The sequence below is a fragment of the Benincasa hispida genome, chromosome 12, assembly GCF_027475165.1.
Source record: "Benincasa hispida cultivar pf3 chromosome 12, pf3_genome.v1.1, whole genome shotgun sequence".
Classification (NCBI taxonomy): domain Eukaryota; kingdom Viridiplantae; phylum Streptophyta; class Magnoliopsida; order Cucurbitales; family Cucurbitaceae; genus Benincasa; species Benincasa hispida.
In genome coordinates this window covers 12,038,195-12,060,114 of record NC_143489.1, presented here as the reverse complement: position 1 = coordinate 12,060,114, position 21,920 = coordinate 12,038,195, and the positions used below count along the sequence as shown (strand labels likewise).

The window sequence follows — 21,920 nt, the reverse complement described above, 5'->3', positions numbered from 1 at the left end:
TAAATACCAGGACAAAGAACATATCGAGGCTTGGGAGCCTCTAATTCTTTTATTTGAGACTCCTCGAAGTAAAGCTCAGGCTCATACTTAACCTCACCAACTTGTTCTTGGCATGGCAGGGGATAAACATCGTCATCTGAATCAGTCCATGCGTATTCCCTCACAAGGTCGGTCTCAGTGCTACAGACACAGGAAGGCTTCTGATCAGAAATTCGAGGAACTAATTGTTCGACGGACTCATCAATGCAAGTATCTCCACTACACAAATTGGCATCCTCAAAAGATGATTGTTCCCAAGACTCCTCAAGTCTTCTAACTGATTCAGTGATCTCAGCAATGCAGTCACTCATACTCTAAAGCTCAGCTCAAACTTCATGTCCGGAATAGAAGTCATCCTGTTGGATTCTCAAGGGTTCTTGATAACTGTAGGGGCACTCTTGCACAGACTCACTAAAACAATTAGAAGGTTCCTAACTATATCCTCTAAAGAAATACCTGGGCTGGCAGACGGGTATGACAACGACAACGACATTTGGCTTGGCAACTCCCAAAGAGAATGGTATTCGCGCTTAAGGCCACACGAATTTTGTATCTGTATCTAAGCCAAAACTTCGACAATAGAGGTTAATTCGGATATTTTATTTCTAAGCTCAACAATCTCACTTACCGCTTGTGTTTCCTGTTGTGTCGCATATCTCGCTTGAAGCGCATTAATATTCAAATCTTCTGCCATAGAAAAACAAGTAGACAAAAAAATAATAATAATAAAAAAGAAAAATATATTTGGATTTTTAAAGTTTACAGTCAATTTTAACTAAAAGATATTAATTGGCGTGCTTCCCTAGCAACGACGCCAATTTTTATAGGCCCGAAACTTACGTTGTTAATAAGCTTCAAACTTGATCAAAAGAAAATTTGTATACACCAAACTACTCCTATTACTACTGAAGCATAGCAACAGTGGTAAGTGCAGGGTCGAACCATATAGAAGAGTTGAATTAATTTCTTTTAAATTAAAATGGACCTTGGAAGAACAGTAAAAATGAGGTTTTGGTTTTTAGTTGAAATTTGAATAAAATGCAAGAAGATAAATTGCTAGGGATAAATGTAAGTCGTAATTGGTTCATCTAGTTCTCAAATCAAGTAAACATTCAATGTAATTTCAATCATCATTTTCTACCAATTGATTATGTTATCGAATAATGTGTGCATAGCTACTCAATTGATGTGATTTAACTATTCTCTACAAAGGTCGACAATCAATTAAATCGAAATCAATCAAGTGTCCTAACTAATAATTAAAGTTGGAAAGGTCGTGCCCTAACTAATCGACATGCTCCTAGATTTAATTGGGTTCTTAGTAGCCATAAAGAGCTAGAAACACATGCATTAAGATTTAGGATTCAACCATGTTGAATAAGTGTTAGAAAAAGCCATGTTCAATTAACCAAGCATTCTTCAAATCTAAATTAAATATGCATACAAAGATTCATGGTCAGCCTGTAAACTTAAACATTCATTTCCAATTGTTGCTATAGGAGTAAATTCAAGCATAGACAAACTACTAAGAAATGTGCGAGCTTGAAATTAACTAGCAGAGAATTGTAATCATGATAGGATTGTCAATCCAACACATAAATGCAAATCTAATTCAATTGAGATTTAAAGAAAACATAATTCTGAATTATAAACATCAAATTGGGCAGAAAACTCAAGATTTACATTGAATCCTTAATCCAATAACAAGATAGAAAATTACCTCATCGAATCATAGACAAACCTATGAGGTACAATCCAATCCGTGCTTACAATCCAAAATTAAACTAAAAACTAGCCTAACAATACTGAAAACATAAAGAAGGAAGAAGAAAGCTCGGTCTCTTCTCGGCCTCCATTGGAATTCATCCTTCTTTAACCTAAAATCGAAGGAGAATATTTATAGAAAATAGGTCAACGTCGCAAAGATAGAGCTATGCAACACTGAGGCGGCTAATATAAGAGCATGAGGGTGAAGAAGTCCAACACTGCCCTGACACTCATTTGCGCGCGCGCGATGCTCCTCGTCCGTCAAGGCATGTAACGTTGCAACACTGATGAGCAGCATTGCAACGCTACTCATTCTGTCTTACAGCGTTGGGCGAGCGTCAGGCTAACCCAATCCATGAGCATTGTGACACTGAAGTAGGGGTATTTCGGTCTTTTTGACTCCTTTAAAGCCCGGATGCTCATATCACCTCCAAATTGCCTCAAATTAACCCCGATCAGCTCCAAATTGTCGATTCTACCTCTTTGTTGCTCAGTACCTACAAAAATTGGAAAATAAACACGTAAAATCTAATAACGTGCCTAAATCAAGCTAGGAATAATAGCTCTTTTCGAGAGCTATCAGTGGTCGAACGATAATTTCTCTCTATTATTCTTGTTCGTCTATGAAATTTCCTACATTTGAAAAAATAAAAAATAAAAAGATATTCTATAATAGTAAATAAAGTAAATGATACATACCTTAAATTATTCTAACCTAAAGCTCTTCACTCTCGAAGCGGTCACACAAAAATGGCCAATCTTTTGGTCTATTCTTAAGCCAGCTAGGCCGGTTGACACGTTCTTGCTCAGGGGTTCTACATTTCCTGTAATGTCTGTGCAAATCTGCTCTGAATTCTGTTAATAAATTTTTCATTTGATGTTCTATAAAATTATTACGTAGTTGACTGGAAAAATCAAGCACAAAATGAGCCTACAAAAGAAGTAAGGAATAATTAGCATATATGATGTTCATGACAATCTAAAAGAAAAAAAAAACTTATAAACTTACCAACAATTGACTCTTAGCCAATTCTACAAATTCGTTTGGAACATCAACAAAAAAGTACGACATCGTGCTGGAAATACAGATCTGACGACGATACCAATCGTATTACTAAATCGTACGAAATGTTGACAAATCGGCTTCTTCTCCTCCTCATTTATCACGATTGGAATTTTCCCATTTTTTTGACATATTTTTCTAACTTGATGTTCTGTGAATGCTCGTGTTTCCTTCGAGTGGATGGAGAGCTATTATCTAAGGAATAAAAAATTTAAAATAGTTTAGGTTGTATTCCAGCCAACCGAAGATGTGTACGAATACTAACCTGAAGTGTCACCCACAAAAGATCTCGTGTTGCCTAGATATATCCATTGCTCCTGGAATTCGTTTTCAGTTTCCTATTGCTTATTAGGGGTTAACATCGTATCTATACAAATACAAAAAAGACAAAACAATATAAAATTAATATTAAATACGTGTAAACAGAGAAAGAGAATTGAGTAGATACATGATTACTCATCATCGTCATCTAAATCAAATTATTCATCAGCACTTGAACTGTTATTGGGAGATAATTGTTCTTCATCATCGTTTATGAAGTCATCATCGCCATGTTGAATAATTGGTCATTCCACAACTATAGGATCAATGTCGACTCTGCATAAAATAACCTCTTCAATGGTTTCATTCACCGAAACTCCATCGACAATTTCCAGTGAATCTAGTTGTTCATTTTCAACATCATCCACTTCTGGTACATCTCATATTCTCTTATTTTGGACTACTTGAACAACTTTCCAATTACTACCATATTTTATGTCATCAAGATAAAAAACTTGTTGTGCTTGGATAGCAAAGATGAAAGGCTCATCAACATACCAAAAGTGCGATGTATTGATCGATTTGTATCCTAAATCCACATGTGTCCTATTACTTTTGTTGTTATCTATGTCAAACCATATACACTTGAACATAAAAACATGTCTTTTGTTTGCATATTAGAAATCTTAATATTTCATCTACAACACCGTAGAAATTGTTATCCACACTTCTTTCCCCATTGATCTCCCCGACCACTAAGACTCCACTATTTTGTGTGGCTCGACAATTATCCTACTCTACAGTGTGGAATCGTATCCCATTAACAATACATTCATTGTAAGCGTGCCTCCAACGAAGGTCCTATTGCAAGTGAATGGAAATCATTAGAGAGATCTTCTCTCTTGCGCCCTTGTAGAACCTGATAATTAATTATAAATTAAAAATGACTATAAAAAATGAATCACCTCTCAACTTCCAATACTATGTATACCTGAGATCTGAACCAATCGAAAAATTTGTGTTGATGTCTTATATATAAGTCAGAGGTGCTTTGAGCTTCACAACGAATTAACCTCAAGTTTGCCTAAAATTGATCATTAGAAAGTTATATCAAAGAATTTATCTTAGAACTTAGAAATTGATAAAGTTTGAAATGTACTTGCAATAATTTGTTGTTTCTTTACAATTGTTGAGAATATACCAATGTGTGATACACATTTCTTCTGTCTAGGGTTGGCAAAAATCCCCACGGGGTCAGGTCGCCACCCCGATCGGGGCGGAGAATCCCCAATTTGACCAGGGATGGGGGTCAAACTGAGGATTATAACCAGGTCCCATGTCAGGGGCGGGTAGGGACGGGGAGGGAAAAAAATAATTTTATTACTTTTTAATATAAACACACGCACACACAAACACACACGTATATATTACAAATAAATAAATATATATATATATATATATATATATATATATTTAGAAAAATGAGGATGGGTCCCTGCGAGGACCCGTTTCCCCACGGGGAATCCCCATCCCCGTCCCCATCCCTGCCTTCAATTGGTGAGGAGGGAGGTAGAGATGGAGGAAATACACCCCATGGAGATAGGTATGGGATTGCCCCCTTCCCCCGCCCCGATCTCGTTGCCAACCCTACCTCTGCCGATAGTGTCCGTACAGTTGACGCCCCTGATGGTCGTATCTTCTACTTAAATAATTCAAATTCACTAAATATCTCATGATCAGGAATATTATCATCATTTCATTCATCTCTATTGAATCTCATTTCAATCACACTTAGATATCGTGAACAAAAGTTCCATGATCCATTCATTACGTATGCTTCCGCTATAGACCCTTCAAGACGTGCTTTGTTCCGTACAAATTGTTTTAATGTTTGTAAACTTCTTTCGATAGAATACATCCAACTGTAACTAACCGGACCCACCAATTTTGTTTCATATGGTAGATGAACAACAAGGTGTACCATTATGTCGAATAAGGCAGGCAGGAATATTTTCTCCTGTTGGGAATGTCCTAGAACTCATAGTTCGTGTTAAACATTCTATTTTATCAATAACAATGATTTTTTGATTCTGCATCTTATTATGAAAATCCAATAAACGCGTCATTGGCTATAGTCTGAATGCTGTAACTTTATGTAGTTACATAAACAGGATCAAGTTGATAGTAAATAGCCTAAATGGTCTAGTAAGTATATGGATGAAATTGGATATCTCATCCTGGTAATACTATTGGATGCGGCCCACTCTGTAGTTATTACAAGAAATTGTAAGGTGCTACAAACGATGTGATCCATAAATCATTCATGTTGAGACATGAGTGTGGGGGCATCCTATGCAATGAGTTTGCATATAGACTGGACCACGAAAATAGTCACTTTTCTTTATAACGACCGTTTACTGTTAAAACGAACTATTTCATTTATTATATAACCTAGGTTAACTCGATCTTAATGCTGAGCTAGCTATGAACTCCTGTTTGTTCGGGATTATCCTTTGATCTGCAAATGGTGAGAGTAGTCCAATAGCACTACTCAATAAGCTTACCATTTTGGGGATAAGACTGGATGAATAGTTGGGGACATAGCCTTGCAAGATGGAATTCACTCCTACCCTATTTAGGGTTAGCATATAGGTTGTTCTCTTAAGTATTGATTCCAGATCTTGAACAATTGGGACCCCGCTTTCTCATGATAGAGAAAGGATTTGATTCATAGAGATTATGAATCAGAATTGTTCATTAGAGGATCAATAGGAACTTAAGGAACAATATGTGGTCACAGGGGTAAAATGGTATTTTTGACCTAGCTGTGATTACAAACGACCTGTGAAAGGTCGACTTACTGATTATGGTTATCAAGTGGACATAATATATCTACAGTGAGGGGAGTTCAACTATGAGCTATAGTGAAGTGTCCCATTAGTTAACGAATGAGGGTTAGATCGGACTAATAAGTTTAGCCGATTAATCTCAAATCGTTGGAGCCCATGATCTTTAGGGTATCTTGAGAGATTAATTTGAAACGTTCAAATTAAACGGAACAAGAGAATAAATATTTAAATATGATTTAAATATATAAAGATAATTATTGTGTAAAAATTAATTTAATATTTGATATTAAATTAATTAATTAATTTAAGAAAACCAAATTTTGAATTAAAATGACTTAATATAATTTTTTTGTTTTAAAAAGAAAATGGAATTTCGTTTTGCATGTTGCACAAAAATGGAAAATGAGTTTTTTCCATTACCATTATCTTTATGTTCACACAAAATGCATTATCTTCTTTACTTTGATTCTCCAAGCATGAGCTACAAGCCATGCACTCCATCCCTTTGCATGTTTATCTATTATATATAAAAAAAGAGTGGAGTTGTTGGAGAAGTGGATAATACAGAATTTCGAGAGAAATTTTTTCTGAAGAAGAAGTTGTCTTCTTCAGTCAGGCTGCTATGAGTTTCTCTTATTTCTTCACATCTTCAAGCTGTTCTTGAGTCCCACAACTCTATCTAAATCTCCAAGAGCATAATAGGGAAGGCTTTTGAGGTGGTTCACGTTGATAACAAGTGAAGACAACAGCTGAACAGCATTTTCTTGGAGAGTTCATCAGAGGTATGTTCAGAAAACCCATTTTTTTAGAAGAGCATGCTTTAGTTTTTGCTAAAATTAGTGAATTAGAAAGCTTATGGATCCTTGATACTTCCGCTGCATGTTGTTTTACTCTTTCAGTTGGCATCAGAGCATCTTTTAAGCTTTCAATTCAGTCTAATTTTGCAAGGTGGGTGTTTTTTCATGAGATATATGAAACTGATGCACTGCTATGGTTTTCTCTATTTTGGCATTTAAATTCTCTTTAATTTCTTAATTAAATTTTTAATTGGCTCTTGTTCGATGAGTATTTATATGTTAGCAAGAGTCTGTAATTTATTTGGAGTCATTAGAATTGAAATTAAGATGTAATTGAAGAAACAAGTGAAGAAGGTCGAGCTACTGTTCGAGATTTTTCAGCTTTTGCTTAAATCTGTTGCTGAGGTCCAGTTGCTAAACAATCGTTTAGCTCCAGACATTATACGATGAGAAGAAAAGCTAGATGATCGTTTAGTAATATATGCTGATCGTTGTGATGTTGAACACTAAACGATCGTGTACCTGCGGAAGCTAAGCGATGCGTTCATTTCCTATACGATAGCATTACACGATCATTTAGTTTTTGTCATGGGAACTAGATGATTCATTGATTTTGCTAAACGATGGCATTGTACGGTCGTTCAACAACAATGCATGCTAAACGATGCGATGAAATGCTAGCGATAGCACTGAGCATTCGTTTGGTCGCGGAGCTAAGTGATCGTGTAGATAAATGCTATGCGACGCGATGATGTTCTATATGATGGAGCTATGTGATCATTTAGCTACGAGTAGATACTAAACGACGACTTGAATGCGTTGGGCGATGGTGTTATGCGATCGCTTAGTACTATGTGATGGAGCTAAACGATTGCACTGCGATAGAACTAAACGATCGTCTAGTCATATGCGATAGAGCTAAACGATCCTTCAGGTTTCAGGAAACACTATGCGATCGTGTATTTCCTCACAACCCCAGAAGATGACACTAGACTATTACATCTAGGCGTTACATGATCGGCCTTAGCAGTATATTGAGGTTGGATCGAGAGTAACCAGTTCGACCGATTTACTCAAGGTTCAATCCGGTTCAGCCTCAAATGGTTGTGGTTGGTCCGGTTCAGGCTTTGTTGGTTGGTTTATATTCGTCCAACCGAGTTCAAGTTATTTTGGGTTTGGTTTGGAGCGATTCTAGCAGTTCAAAGACGGTTTTGAAGCTGTTTGTAATAGTTAGCTATCTGTTTGTTTGTTTATGCCAAAATGAAAATCATAACAGTTAGTATTTAATTGTTTATGCATGAGATGTATGTGATAATTAAATAAATTAATGTATATGCATACAGTATGCCATATAGATTTAAAATCCTACTATAGGACACATGTTACATGTATTGACAGTATGTTATAATTGTTATAATATATAATATGCATGTTAGGGTTATGTTTAATATAATAGTTATATTAGATACCTTTGTTGAATGTTGTGGATGTTTAAGCATGTCTAAATTTTGTAAGTTGTTATAAAATTGGTTAGACGTTTAAAATCCTTAACAAAGAACAATTGTATTCTCACTTAGGTTAACAACTAATTTTAATCATTAAAATAGATTGTTGCCTTATAAAATACAGTTACAAACTCATATCGGTTCATAAACCTGTCTAAGGCTGGGGGTACTTAAGTTGACGGTTTACGGAACATCTCCTACCTGGAGATTATGACCAAACAATTAAGAGTTGTTAACTAATTTTATGAGCTTGTGTGAGTGATTGAGGTAATGAAATGGTTTATCACCTAGACATTGTAGGTTAAATCCAATTATAAGAGTTATTTGGAAAAACTACTTAGACTTAGGTTGTATGAAATTAGCCGTCATGCCTAAGTAAATTACCCAAATATTTAGAACACTTTAGTGGGAGATTAAAAATATATTTGATATATAGTTATTAGCTCTCAAGTGCTCAAGAGTTCACACCATGAGATCCATACTCGGCTTCTTGTCGATTTTACCTCGACTGCTCCGTACGGAAAGTGTTTGCATGGGTCAAGAACAAGGTGAATGAGGGAAGTGGTTCATAGTAAGTGAGTGAAGGAAATGTGTCAACGTTGTCCTACGGTCTCCTCCATTAGTTTGAACTGTGAGATTCCTATGTTGCGCCTGCTGTCGTTTTTATGCGGCACTAGTTAGTCGTTAACCGCGGCGATCCCTACGGAAGGTTGTAGAATTCAGAACAACCGAAGCTTCAGTAAAATGAATACGGTCTTATAGTTCCGTCTTGGATATTATCTTCTCTCTCGGAGGCATATTCATACCGTCCTATAAGATCTAAAAATGGCGGGTCATACTTACAAGAATTACTAAGTGTTAGTAAAGATCTTGACCGAAAACGATAACCAAAAGAACTATTAGGATATGAGTTATTCTAGATAATAGTATTTGGTCAAGAACTGTCTTGTTTCTGTGAAGGAATTCTTGATTGCCTCACGGTAGCACTTGTTCTAAATCACTTAAGTATCATTGAATAAATAAAGATTTATTGGTTACTTTATTAGTTTTGCTAAAATGGATTTAGATGCATATTTTAATAGAATTTGTTTAAAATGTTTCAGCAATTTCGAACTCGATTATACAACTACTTGCTTCTGAAAAATTTAATGGAGAGGGTTACTTCAATTGGAAATCAAATATCAATACAATATTAGTAGTAGATGACTTGAGGTTTGTGTTAACAGAGGAGTGTCCTCCAGTTTCTAGTTCAACAGCGACCCAAAATGTTCGGGATGTTTATGATAGATGGGTAAGGGCGAACAAAAAATTCTGGGCCTATATCTTGGCGAGTATATCTGATGTACTCAACAAGAAACATGAGGTCATGCCCACAGCTTGTGAGATCATGGCATCATTACAAGATATGTTCGAGCAACCGCCATCGTCTGTTAGACATGAAGGCATTAAATATGTGTATGTGACATGTATGAAGGATGGGACCAACGTGAGAGAACATGTTCTTGACATGATGGTCCATTTTAACATCACAGAGGCTCAGGGGCTATGATAGACGAAACAAGTCAAGTGAGCATAATACTAGAATCTCTTCCTGAGGGCTATCTGTCGTTCAGGACAAATGTTGTCATGAACAAAATCACTTATAACTTAACGATGTTGTTGAAAGAATTGCAAACTTATCAATCGATGATGAAACTCAAGGAAAAGGAAATAAATGTTATTTCTAAACCGAAAAAGTTTTACAAAGGGTCTACGTCTGGTACGAAACCCGTTGATGATAAGAAAGTTGGTCCTTCTTCTTCTTCTAAAGATAAAACCATACAGATGAAAAAGAAAGGAAAAGGGAAAAAGAAAACCGCTGCGAAGAAAAACAAAAACAAAACTCCCAAGGAAAAATATTTCCATTGTGGAGAGATAGAGAATTGAAAGCGTAATTGCCCAAAATATCTTACTGAAAAGAAAGCAGAAAAGAATAAACAAGGTAAATATGATTTACTAGTTGTTGAAACATGTATAGTGGAAAATTCTCACCTTACCTGGATATTAGATTTAGGCGCCAATAATCATGTGTGTACCTTTCAACAGGAAACTAGTTCTTGGAAAAGACTTTCTGAATATGAGATGACTTTCAAGGTGGGCACAAGTGAAGTCATTTCAATTGAAGCAGTGGGAGATGTGAAGTTGTTTTTTGGAGATTCTTTTATTTACTCAAGAATGTGTTTTTTTACCTAAGATGAAAAGGAATCTGATCTCCATTTTTTGTCTTTTAGAAAATATGTACAATGTATCTTTTGAATATAATGAAGTGTTTGTTCATTCAAAAGGTGTTCATATTTGTTCTGCTAGACTTGCAAATAACTTATACATATTACAACCAACAGAAACAAAAGATATTTTAAATATAGAGATGTTTAAAATGGCTAGAACTCATAATAAAAAAATAGAAAATTTCTCCTAACGCTTGTCTTTGGCACCTCAGGCTTGATCACATTAATCTCAATAGGATTGAGAGATTAGTAAAAAACGGTCATCTAAATCAGTTAGAAGACAGTTCCCTACCTCCATGTGAATCATGTCTTGAGGAAAAAATAATGAAAAGATATTTTTCTGACAAAGGTCTTCATGCCAAAGAACCTTTTGAACTTATACATTCAGACCTTTGTGGTCTGATGAATGTTAAATCTCGAGAAGGATATCAGTATTTCGTCAGTTTTATTGACGATTACTCTCGATATGGTTATATTTACTTAATCAGTCACAAGTCTGAAACTCTTTAAAAGTTCAAAGAATTTAAGGCTGAGACTAAAAATCAGTTAAGTAAAAAAATTAGAACACTTCGATCTGATCGAGGTGGTAAGTATATGAATTTGAAATTCCAGAACTATCTAGTAGATCATGGAATTCAATCCCAACTCACAGCACCTGGAACTCTATAACAAAACGGTGTTGCAGAAAGAAGATATCGAACCTTGTTGGACATGGTTCGGTGTATGATGGGTTATGCTCAATTACCTCAATCCTTTTGGGGATATGCAGTACAGACTGCAATTTATATTTTGAACGTTGTTCCATCCAAAAGTGTTTTAGAAACACCATATCAATTGTGGAAAGGACACAAAGCAAGTTTACATCATTTCCGCATCTGGGGTTGTCCAACACACGTGTTGGTACAGAATCCTAAAAAATTAGAAACACGTTCGAAATTATGCCTATTTGTAGGATATCCCATGTGTAACGACCGGATCCTTATACATTATGATCCGACCGCTACGACATGCATACTTAGGCTTTTCTATCATGAGATGAGTTTTGTGAAAATTTCAAAGAACATATCTAAATTTTATTAATTAGATAGAAAAACTATATAAAAAGTTTATTTATCAAAACACCAGGATCCATAAAACATTAGTGTGGTGGTACAAAATACATGTGCCTATAATAGTGAGTTTGATGGTTGGCCATTTAAGCGACGTCCAATTCTGCCATCTACGCTGTGTCCTTACCTACAAAGTCTGTAAAAATATAGGATGAGTATATAATATACCCTGTAAGTAGTTCTCACGTAGAGTAGTGACCAAATGCACAATTACAAGCAACATGTCATGAAAACATATGGTTGGGACCGAAAACGTATAATAACATATGGTGGTCGGTTATGCTTCCAACGTAAATTTCTCCACCCTGATAGGAAGATGAGGACTTAGGCGGAAACTAACCCATCTGATGATTAGTGGGTTATGCAGTCAGTAGGGCCAGAGTCGCATCCAACATCAACCATTAACATAAACGTAAGATTGGACTAGAATGGTGTAACCATACATACCCTCTTAGTCCCTATCATAAACTTGACATAGAATTGGGTCTAGAAGGGTGCAACCATACATGCCCTGCTAGTCCTAAAAGCATAACCTTTATCTAATTAAAATTTAATCTTATGAACAAACATAATGCATGAGGTCCCTTGTCGATAAACATATTTTAAACATGTAATGCAACATAACAATAACATAATTATGCAATATATTAAAGGTACACTACCATGAAACACTGGTGAGATAACTACTTACCTTGATTGTAATCCAGTTATTCCTTATTATTTTTTATGATTTTATCAGTAGAGCTTTCCCTTTTTAAACTAGAAGTAAATTTGCGCAGAAATTTGGGCAGCACCTTACCCAAGCTTTTCTCTTTTAACCTCATAGAACTTCCTCACTCACACTTACTCTTTCACACGATTCTTTGTTACTGAGATTTGTTTGAGAATGGGTTAAATCTTCAGGCAAAGGGTCCTATTTATAGTAGTTTTCAGCTCTTCTCAGTATGACAAATCATCCTACAGGTGGCTTCTTTAAAATTACTTAGGGTTTAAGGATTCCTCTCAATAAGACACCTAATCTTGGCTAATGGAATCGAAATGATCTCTGGATTGATCAGAAGATCCTTTCCCTTACGTCATCATTCTTTGTTTGTATTCAATTTTAGGGTTTTTCCATGTATAATCTATAAGATCGTGGCCAAATTCAACGCATAATTCGCACTTCTGTCCAAATCTCGCTCACTCTGCTCTCAGAATCTCGCTCTCTCCAGTTTTCTCGCAAGGAATTCGTTTTCTCTACTCTCGCTCTGTCCAAATCTCGCTCTCCCTGCTCTCAGAATCGTGCTCTCTCCAGCTTTCTCGCTAGGAATCTCGCTCTCCAATTCTCTTCAATCTCGCTCTCTCTATTTTCAGAATCTCGCTCTCTCCAGCTTTCTCGCTGGGAATCCCGCTCTCTCCACTCTCGCTCTCCAATTTTCTCTTCAGTCTCGCTCTCTCCAGCTTTCTCACTACAATTCTCGCTCTCTCCAATTTTTCCTTCAATCTCGCCTTCTCCAGGGATCTCACTCTCTCCAGTTTTCTCGCTGGTGTGGCTCTCGCTCTCTCCCACTTTCTCGCTGCATATCTCGTTTTCTCCAATTTTCTCTTCAATCTTGCTCTCTCCATCTTTCTCTCTCTCTCCAATTTTCTTGTATTATTATTATTATTATTATTATTATTATTGTTATTGTTATTGTTATTGTTATTGTTATTGTTATTGTTATTGGTTGGGCAACCCACAATTTAATGGGCAACCCAAAACCTTCAAAACTCAACTGATCTCATCCAAAACTTACCAACATTTGCTGAAATCCAACGAACGAAAGTGAAGGAAGGCAGTGACCAGTGGAGATCAGCGGCTGGGCTCGAACAGTAGGCCGGACGAGCGGCGAACGAAGCTGGGTTTCTGGTTGCGCGAGTCTGCAGCCGGAGAGAACGTGAAACAGCGGCTGAAGCGGTGAACGAGGCTGGGTTTCGGACATAGGGCGGCGGACACAAAACCGACCGGCTGGGCAAGATCGACGTGCGGAGAGGTGCGCGACGGAGGAGATCTAGAGGGGCGCTGCTTGCTGACGAGATCGAGCTGACCTGCACAAACAACGGCCCATGAACGAACTGATGGCGGCTCGATCGGACGCACGGTGTCGACTGGAGAGGATATGGTCGGCGGCTGCTAGGGCACACAAAGAATTTCTTCACGTGGAGAAGAAGAAGAAGAGGGAAAGTAGTTTTTTTTTTTAATTTTTTTTTAAAGGAAAAGGGTTATTTTAATAAAAGAATTATAATATAATAAAATTTTCTTTTATTTTATTCCATTATATTCTATTTCACTTTTATTTTAACCTTTCACTCATTACACAAATATGTCCAAATATATATATATATATTATATATTCTTAAAACTCTTCCCCTTTTCTTTTCAAATTTCAAAATCAAAATCAAATTAATTTTCCCAATATAAATTTAAATTCTCGACCTTAACTTAAAATTAAATTAATGTGACATAAATCAAAATCTCCCCTTTAAACAAAACTGAACTTCGAAATTAACAAAATTGTCCTCGAATTTTACGAAAATACAGAATTTGAATAATGAAAGACTCGGGATGTTACAGATGCTCTGGAAAAGAGTTGAGATATGGAAGAGGTGATCGAATGTGTTGAGAGAATGGGAGGAGAAGGTTGGATATGAAATGGTGTTTCGTTGGGCAAGGTACCTTGGCGTGCGAGAACGTGTTGGTGTTGTCAGTCTTAAGTTGTTTTACTATTATTGTATTTGAGTATAAGTTGTGATTTGATTGGAGTATATTGGTTAATGTGTCATGATTATTACATCACTATCTGAAAAAACACATTTCTTAATCTTTGCAATTTTAAATATTTGACGTTTTTATGGAAAAAATGTCAAGTAATAAGTTATTTCTGTGGTAGAAGTGGGAGGTTTTTTTCCTAACAAGTGGTATCAAAGCATCAGGTTCGTAGTTTGTTGAATTTCTAAGTATGTTCTGTGGTTGCAACATTGTCTGACCTTCTACATCATAAAAGAACTCTTGAAATGGACTGCAATATTTTGTGGATAGTGTGAGTTGTTCACTATTTGTTAATTTGCTAGGTCTGAAGCAAATATGTGTCAAGCTTTATGAGTTTAGTGAAGTTTGATGTAGAGAAACTTGATGGAATGATCAACTTCAACTATGGCAAGTGCAAGTCAAGGATGTATTGATACAATATGGATTACACAAGTGCAAGTTAAGCGATGATGACAATCTAGTGCAGTTTCAGAGTGATTCTAGTGGAGGTTTAAAAAGAAGCTAGTCTTCGAATATTTTGCCAAGGTGGAATTTGTTGGATTTTGGAAAAATATTAGAAGTGCAGTTTGTCTCATATCGATTAAATTGAAGAATAGGGATAGGGTTCAAGCCTATAAAAGCAGCCTATATCTCTAGTTTCAAGTTGTTCCAATTAGAAAGTTTAAATGTGTTAATTCTAGTTAAATTTCCTTCACGTATTCTCTAGTTTAAGAGTAGAAAAAGGGTGTTAGTAGTTAAAGATTTTGAGAGTGTTCTTGTAAATGGGATCTGGAGAAGAAATTATTCTGTGTGTATGTAACAATTTTTCACATAGTGGATTTTTTTCTGGTGGGTCGTGGTTTTTCTCTGACTTGGGAATTTTTCACGTAAATTCTTGTGTTTCCAATGTTATTGCTTTCTTTTAATTTCTCTTTTTTTTTTTTTTTTTTTTTTTTTTTTTTTTTGTGCTTGTTCTTGCGATTGAAGTGGGAGGTTTTTTCCTTGACACTTTTTGACATGGCTAGTTCATGTCATTGAGTTATAACATTTTTTTGGAGTTGGGCAACGTATTTATTCTTTATTTTCTTCATCTACAAAATGATGGAAACTTTTGCTAGATCACATAACCCACTTGACTACTAAACCATTATCACAAATACGATGGAAAAGTCGAATTGAGAGTGTTAAAGCAATAAGATTTCAAGCATCTCAAATAAGGGACACTTTATTAAAATTAGGAGAAACTAGTGAAAATCCTAAAGTAGAAAGTGAAGCTAATTGTTCAACTATTTAATAATTTGAAATTTATGAACTCTTGTTAGGCACAACTATATGGTATGATATCTTATTTGCTATAAATTTTGTGAGTAAAGTCTTTACAATATAAAGATATGCATAATGATGTTTTAGATGACTTGAAAGGTTTAGTTTCATTTTTTAGAAAAATATAGAGAAAATGGATTCATAGATACTACGATTTCAAATAAAGAAATTGCAAATGATATGGAAATACAACCAATATTTTGTGAAAAAATAATTATTCAAAGAAAAAAAAAACAATTTGATGAGATTATTGACATTGAGGAGACAGGATCACTTGAAGATTCTTTTAGAATTGATTACTTTTATTATATTATAGATCAATCAATTTTTTTTACTTAAAAGTAGATTTGAACAATTTCAAGTATACAAAAATATCTAACTTCTTATTTGATATGAAAATTTTAAAGTCATTAGATGATATTTATTTGAAAAGATATTGTATTAATCTTGAAAATACATTAAAACATGATACATTTTTTTACATTAATGGTTTAAATTTATTTTTTAAATTAAAAATATTAAGGAAGTCTTGCAAAATGAAATTGATTGTCTTATTAAAATATTAAATTATATATAAAAAAAAAGGGTAAATGTTTTTCCAAATGCATATATTGCTTATAAAATATTATTAAAAATAACAGTAACGATTGCTTCTACTGAAAGAAGTTTTTTAAATTTGAAATTAATTAAATCTTATTTAAGGTCAGTTATGTCACAAAAAATATTAAATGGCTTGGCCATATATCCATTGAAAATGATATATTGATGTACTTAGATTATCAAAATTTAAAACATAGAGACAACCTCGGGGAACCTCTAACTGCACATTTTGCTTCTCAAAAAGTAAGGAAAAAAAATAAAGTTTAGATAATATTTTCTATATGAAGGTCTCTCTTCCAAAGTTTTATCTAAGACCTCATATGATCTTGAGTCGCCCTACTCATCATTTTCAAACATGCACTAGCAATAAAAATACTAATTATATTTTATTAATTAGTGGTCATTCGGCATTACTTGCTATTAATGCATACGATGATATTGTGTACTGTTGGGGTTGATGTCCTAAATCTCGTAGGTTTTATAGTTTGAAAAATTATTTGAACATATAATATTTATTTAATCTGCATTAACTCAAATCCAATAAACTAAGATCCAAGATTATTTAATGTAGCTTAAATATGTATGTAGTGACATATAAGTTGATCATGTTTAGGTAAAAACCTGAATGGTTTGTAGTATATGGATAAAACTAAGTACCTTGTGACATTACAAATATGACCTACTTTGTAATTGTTACAATTATTGTAAAGTATTACAAATGATCTGATCCTAATCATTCATATGAAGATATGTGAGTGAGGATATTTTATACAAAGAGTTTGTATACAACCGGACCACAAAATGATAGTCTCTCTTTATAATACCATTACTTGAAGAGACTTACATTTCACTAGGATGGTCATAGGTAACTTGACCTTAATGTCAAGTGAATTATGAACTCTTGCCTATGAGGGCGATCATTTGATCTGTACGAGTGAGAGTGGCCAGATTCGTCAACTCAATTATCCCTACTATTTTGGGGATTCATCGGAGTGGGGAGTTGGGAATGCAACTACACAAGATAGAACTCACTCATTCCCGATCATAGAGTAAGTAGATGAAGTGCTCCCTTAAGGGCTGATTCCGGGTCTTGAACAATGAGTTTCCTCACTCTCTCACTAGCCCGAGAGAGGACTAGTTTATAGTTGGATTGTAACTAATTGTTCATTAAAGGGATCAATGGTACTTGAGGAGTTAGGTGTAACTATAGACGGTAATTTGACCCAACTATAGTTACGAGCAATTTGTGGGTCAATTTACTATTGTTGTTTATATCTACGGACACATAAATTTATCTACAGTGCGAAGAGTGCAGTTGTCGATCTTTAATGAAGTGACCGATAGTTAATGAATGTTGATTGATTTAATTAAAGAGATTAATTAATTAATCTCATACCATTAGACTTTTAATCTATAGGTCCATAAGGTCCCCTTTCTAGCTTAATAAAGATTAAATAAGAATAGATTAATTTTTGGATTAATTTGAATGGTTCAAATTAATCAAGAAAATTAATTGTATGATATGTAATTAATATGTATATGAGTACAATATAATATAAAGTTTGATGAGAGAGATAAATATTTGAATAGGATTCAAATATTAATTAAATGAATGAGATTCATATAAAACTATAGGTTAAAATTAATAGAAAAATGATTCATATTAAAACTATAGATTATGTGAGGGAGTTATTTCATCGTGTAAATGGATGAGTTGTTTTTTAATAACTCCTCATTCCTCTCTTTTATAATATACTGTAGGAAGTTAAAGAGATTGATACAGAACATGATTTTTCTCTATGTAATTTACTTCCTACCAACAAAAACTCTCTTCCAAAAGAAACTTAGATTCCCTCACCAAATTCACAGAAAAGCTCATGACTCCTTCCCGATTCATACCTTTAGAATAGCAAGGAAGACATTTGTGGTGGTGTCCAAGGAAAAAAAATGTTCTAGTGCTATGTTTGCAGAAGTTCGTAAGTTCGTGTTGCTCGTGACCTTTGGAAAGGAAATATGTGAAGAATAATTTCTACAAGAGTGAGTAAATTCTTCTTTTACCTATTTCTCAGTAGAAAGCATGCTTGGTTTTTTAAAGTTTATCTTGTGAATTTCTCTGTAAGTTTTCTCTGTATTTTCTATATTTCAAATTGAATCTTGATTGCATGGCGTTCACACACTTTAGATTTCCATTACTTCATGTACTACCTTGACTCAATGAGAACATCATCAAAGGTAGATAAAGATAAGTAACAGACAAGTAAGTTAACATTTTTCATTTATAATGTTTGTTTTAAAATGTACTTTATTTTAGTATTTGTGGTTATTTCTTAGTAAATAGGGCAATAACAATCTTTCAATCTCAAAATAATATTAAAAAAAGGAAGCAAACTTTATGGAGAACTATAAAGGTAGATATAAACATTACTACTTATTCATTATATTATGTAGACATCTAGTGCATAGGATTATTTCATTATTATTTATTTATTTATTTATTTTTACTGTAGTATCCTTTACAAGTTGGGAGCGCTGAAGGTGGATACTACATCATGAGGTATATGAGAGATATTGTGACCAAAAGAAGTATTGCCGTCTCAAATTCGGTATGTTATCAATCTATTTCAACATTTCAAATAGCGTAGGGAAAAGTAGACTTCATTATAATATTTGGCTTTTATGTTTATAGATTGATACAAGGAACTCGTACTCACAAATTGAGTTAGACGAGGTGCGAGTTGAGTTGGTTTAATTTTTGGAATGTATCACACCCCACCCCAGATCACCCTCTTAGCCTAGAGAAGGGCGTGACTACAGCAGTTATCAACCCTTAGGCTGACACTTACTGCCTAAAAATTCTTGTGGAATAACTCTGATACCAAATACAAACTATATGCAACGGGACGGCTGTAGGCCCACAATTTATTAACTTAGAAACTTAATATGTTTAGAGTATTTACAACATTAGATTTACAAGTCCCAAAACCCACAAGCCCTAGTCCCTATATGAACAATAGTAACATGTGTACAATATTAACAGTAACCACCTAGCAAACGGTTACAAGTCTTTTGGTCCTTTAGTGACAGAGCAGATACTGAGCTATCTTCAGAGGATTTGACCGCTACCTGTGGGGGGAAAAACAAAAACATTTGAAAACGGGGTGAGCTTACGCCCAGTGAGTGACCGAAAAAATATAGTAAATTCTCATGCATAATTCCAGAAAATAAATTTTATCTAAAATATAAACTTTTGTAGCATAAATAATTTTCAAGCGTAATGTATATAAGACTGTTTTAAACATAAAACAGTAAAATCATTTCTCAAATCAAAGTACAGTATATCTGGTAAAATAATCCCAACACCAACTACTAGTCCAGAGAGAACCCTTTTGCTCAATCTCTAACTTTATTCACTTGTGGCCACACTAAGTACCTTCACACATTAGGTACTACTGCTTAGATACCTTCTCCTTTTACTTCAGTATCGAGCTACTAGGATACCTTCTCCAACGTACTTCAGTATCCCGTTGGCTTGGTACCTTCTCAAACGTACTTCAGTACCAATAGATACCTTCTCCTTGTACTTTAGTATCTAGTTGGGTGGATGCCTTCTCCTTGTACTTCGGCATCGCATTTTACCAAAACTATTTATAAACAACTTTTCTCTTTAAAGCATGTAGAGTATAACACATATACAACATGGCTTTAAAGATGGTAATGCATGCTGGATAAAATCAACGGATGTAAATAGTTTTTCAACAATAGGCATGCGTTCACAACACAATTCAGATCTTGCTTGGAAACCACTTTATAAAACTAGTAGGCATGAGAATTATTTTCGCAAGCATGCTTTCTGTAAAATGTTTGTAATCAAAACAATTTAAAACGTTTTAGTTCGAAAACATTTTAGCTACTCACCTCGAACTCTTAGGAACTTTTCACTCTAGTAGCTCCTCGGGTCCCTTTTTCACCCCTAGAATCCAGATTCAACTTACAACTTAGATTACTTATAGTTCCGAACCTTATTTGGAAATACTTCCTTCTACAAACTTATTCTAAAATGTCTTAGGAATCTTACCCTAAACTTTCAGCTTATAATTCTTCATGGTTTGGTCGGAATCTCAAAATATTCAAGACTGGCTCAGACTGATTCGACAGTCTGACCCTTTTGCCTTCTTCTCAACCTCCAGCCTAGTTCCTTGAGCCTTTTCCTCTGGAAGCCCTACTCTGAGAACTAGACTTCCCGAGCTTTCAGATGGCTTTGGAATCACTCCAAACGCACGAGTATATTGGAAGATCTCCTCGTCCAAAATTGACACATTCCTCTGAACCCTCACTGCCCTCTACTTTCTCTACGAAATTTATGATTTTTGTGTGATTTGAAAATAAAATCCCAACTCCTTATTTATAGGGGTTCAAATTGCTCGTGGGATTGACAGCACCTACTTGGCTACATGGCCAAATGTTTAATCCTCCCTTTATCAATGTAAACTGACTTCACCTTGGTTCAACGTGTTCTTCCCAAATGCATCCAACACAGTTTCTTATGGTTTAAGAATTTCTCTTAATTGGACACCTAGATTTTAATTGACATTTTCCCTTACGTCTTCAAGCTTTGTATGTATTCAAATTAGGGTTTTTAAATGCATAATTCACCTCAACGCGTCCAAATACATCGCCCAACAGCTTGCTCGGTCGTTCAATGCATAGGCGAGGCGTGGGCGTGACGTTCGAATCGGACAAAGCAAGGCTAACGCATAGGCGCTCTCGGTCTTTCCGCTCTCGACAGTGTCGCTCTCTCCCACTTTCTCGCTAGTCTCGCTCTCTTCACTTTCACTCTCTCCAGCAATCTCGCTGGTCTTGCTCTCTCTAATCTCGCTCTCTCCCATTTCCTCTCCAATCTCGCTGGTCTCGATCTCAATGATCTCGCTCTCAACGATCTCGCTGATTTCACTCTCAACGATCTCGCTTTTAGCTACTGCGAACGTTGTTCTCCGTACACGTTTGCTCACTACTTTGATGATACTTTTACACGGATTTTCCAAATTTTTCCAAAGTAAATTCCCATATTTTTCGCATTTCACATAAATTCCATATTTTTCTCACTTCTTCAGCCATAACGCATTTCACATAACTTCTCTATACTTAGCCGAAATTTCACAAACTCAATTTCCATATTATTCCACACTAGCTCAACCTACTTATTATTTTTCCTCAACTTTCCCAACTCAATTCCATATTTTTCTTTTCAAATCCCCATCCCTTCTTCACCATTTCATACTAACTTTCTCATCAACCTACTCAACTTATTTATACAAATTTAAATAGAGACACACAATTAAGTAGAAAATTAAGACAATTTAAATAAGAAAACACACTTAAGTGTAAATTTGGGATTCGGGATTCACAGATTGCTACATGTGATGGTAGGTACTTGCACAATTTTGTCATTTTGATGAAGGTATTTGTTCTGGTTGACTCTCTGGATTTACTTCATATTGATATAGCTGTAGTATTTTTTGGAAGGTCATATGGGGAGGGGGGATGGTTAATTTTAGTTTTGGAAAGGTGGTTAA

At 35.1% G+C, this 21,920-nt stretch overlaps 1 long non-coding RNA gene across 1 annotated transcript; it reads right to left on the bottom strand.

The window, feature by feature from the left end:
- Window positions 1-11,588: 11,588 nt before the first annotated feature.
- On the bottom strand, window positions 11,589-13,855 carry LOC150031772 (uncharacterized). The gene is made up of 2 exons (XR_016525503.1): window positions 13,433-13,855; window positions 11,589-11,793 (listed from the first exon to the last, which is right to left on the bottom strand). It is a non-coding gene; the product is annotated as an uncharacterized LOC150031772 (long non-coding RNA).
- Between the last annotated feature and the right edge of the window lie 8,065 nt (window positions 13,856-21,920).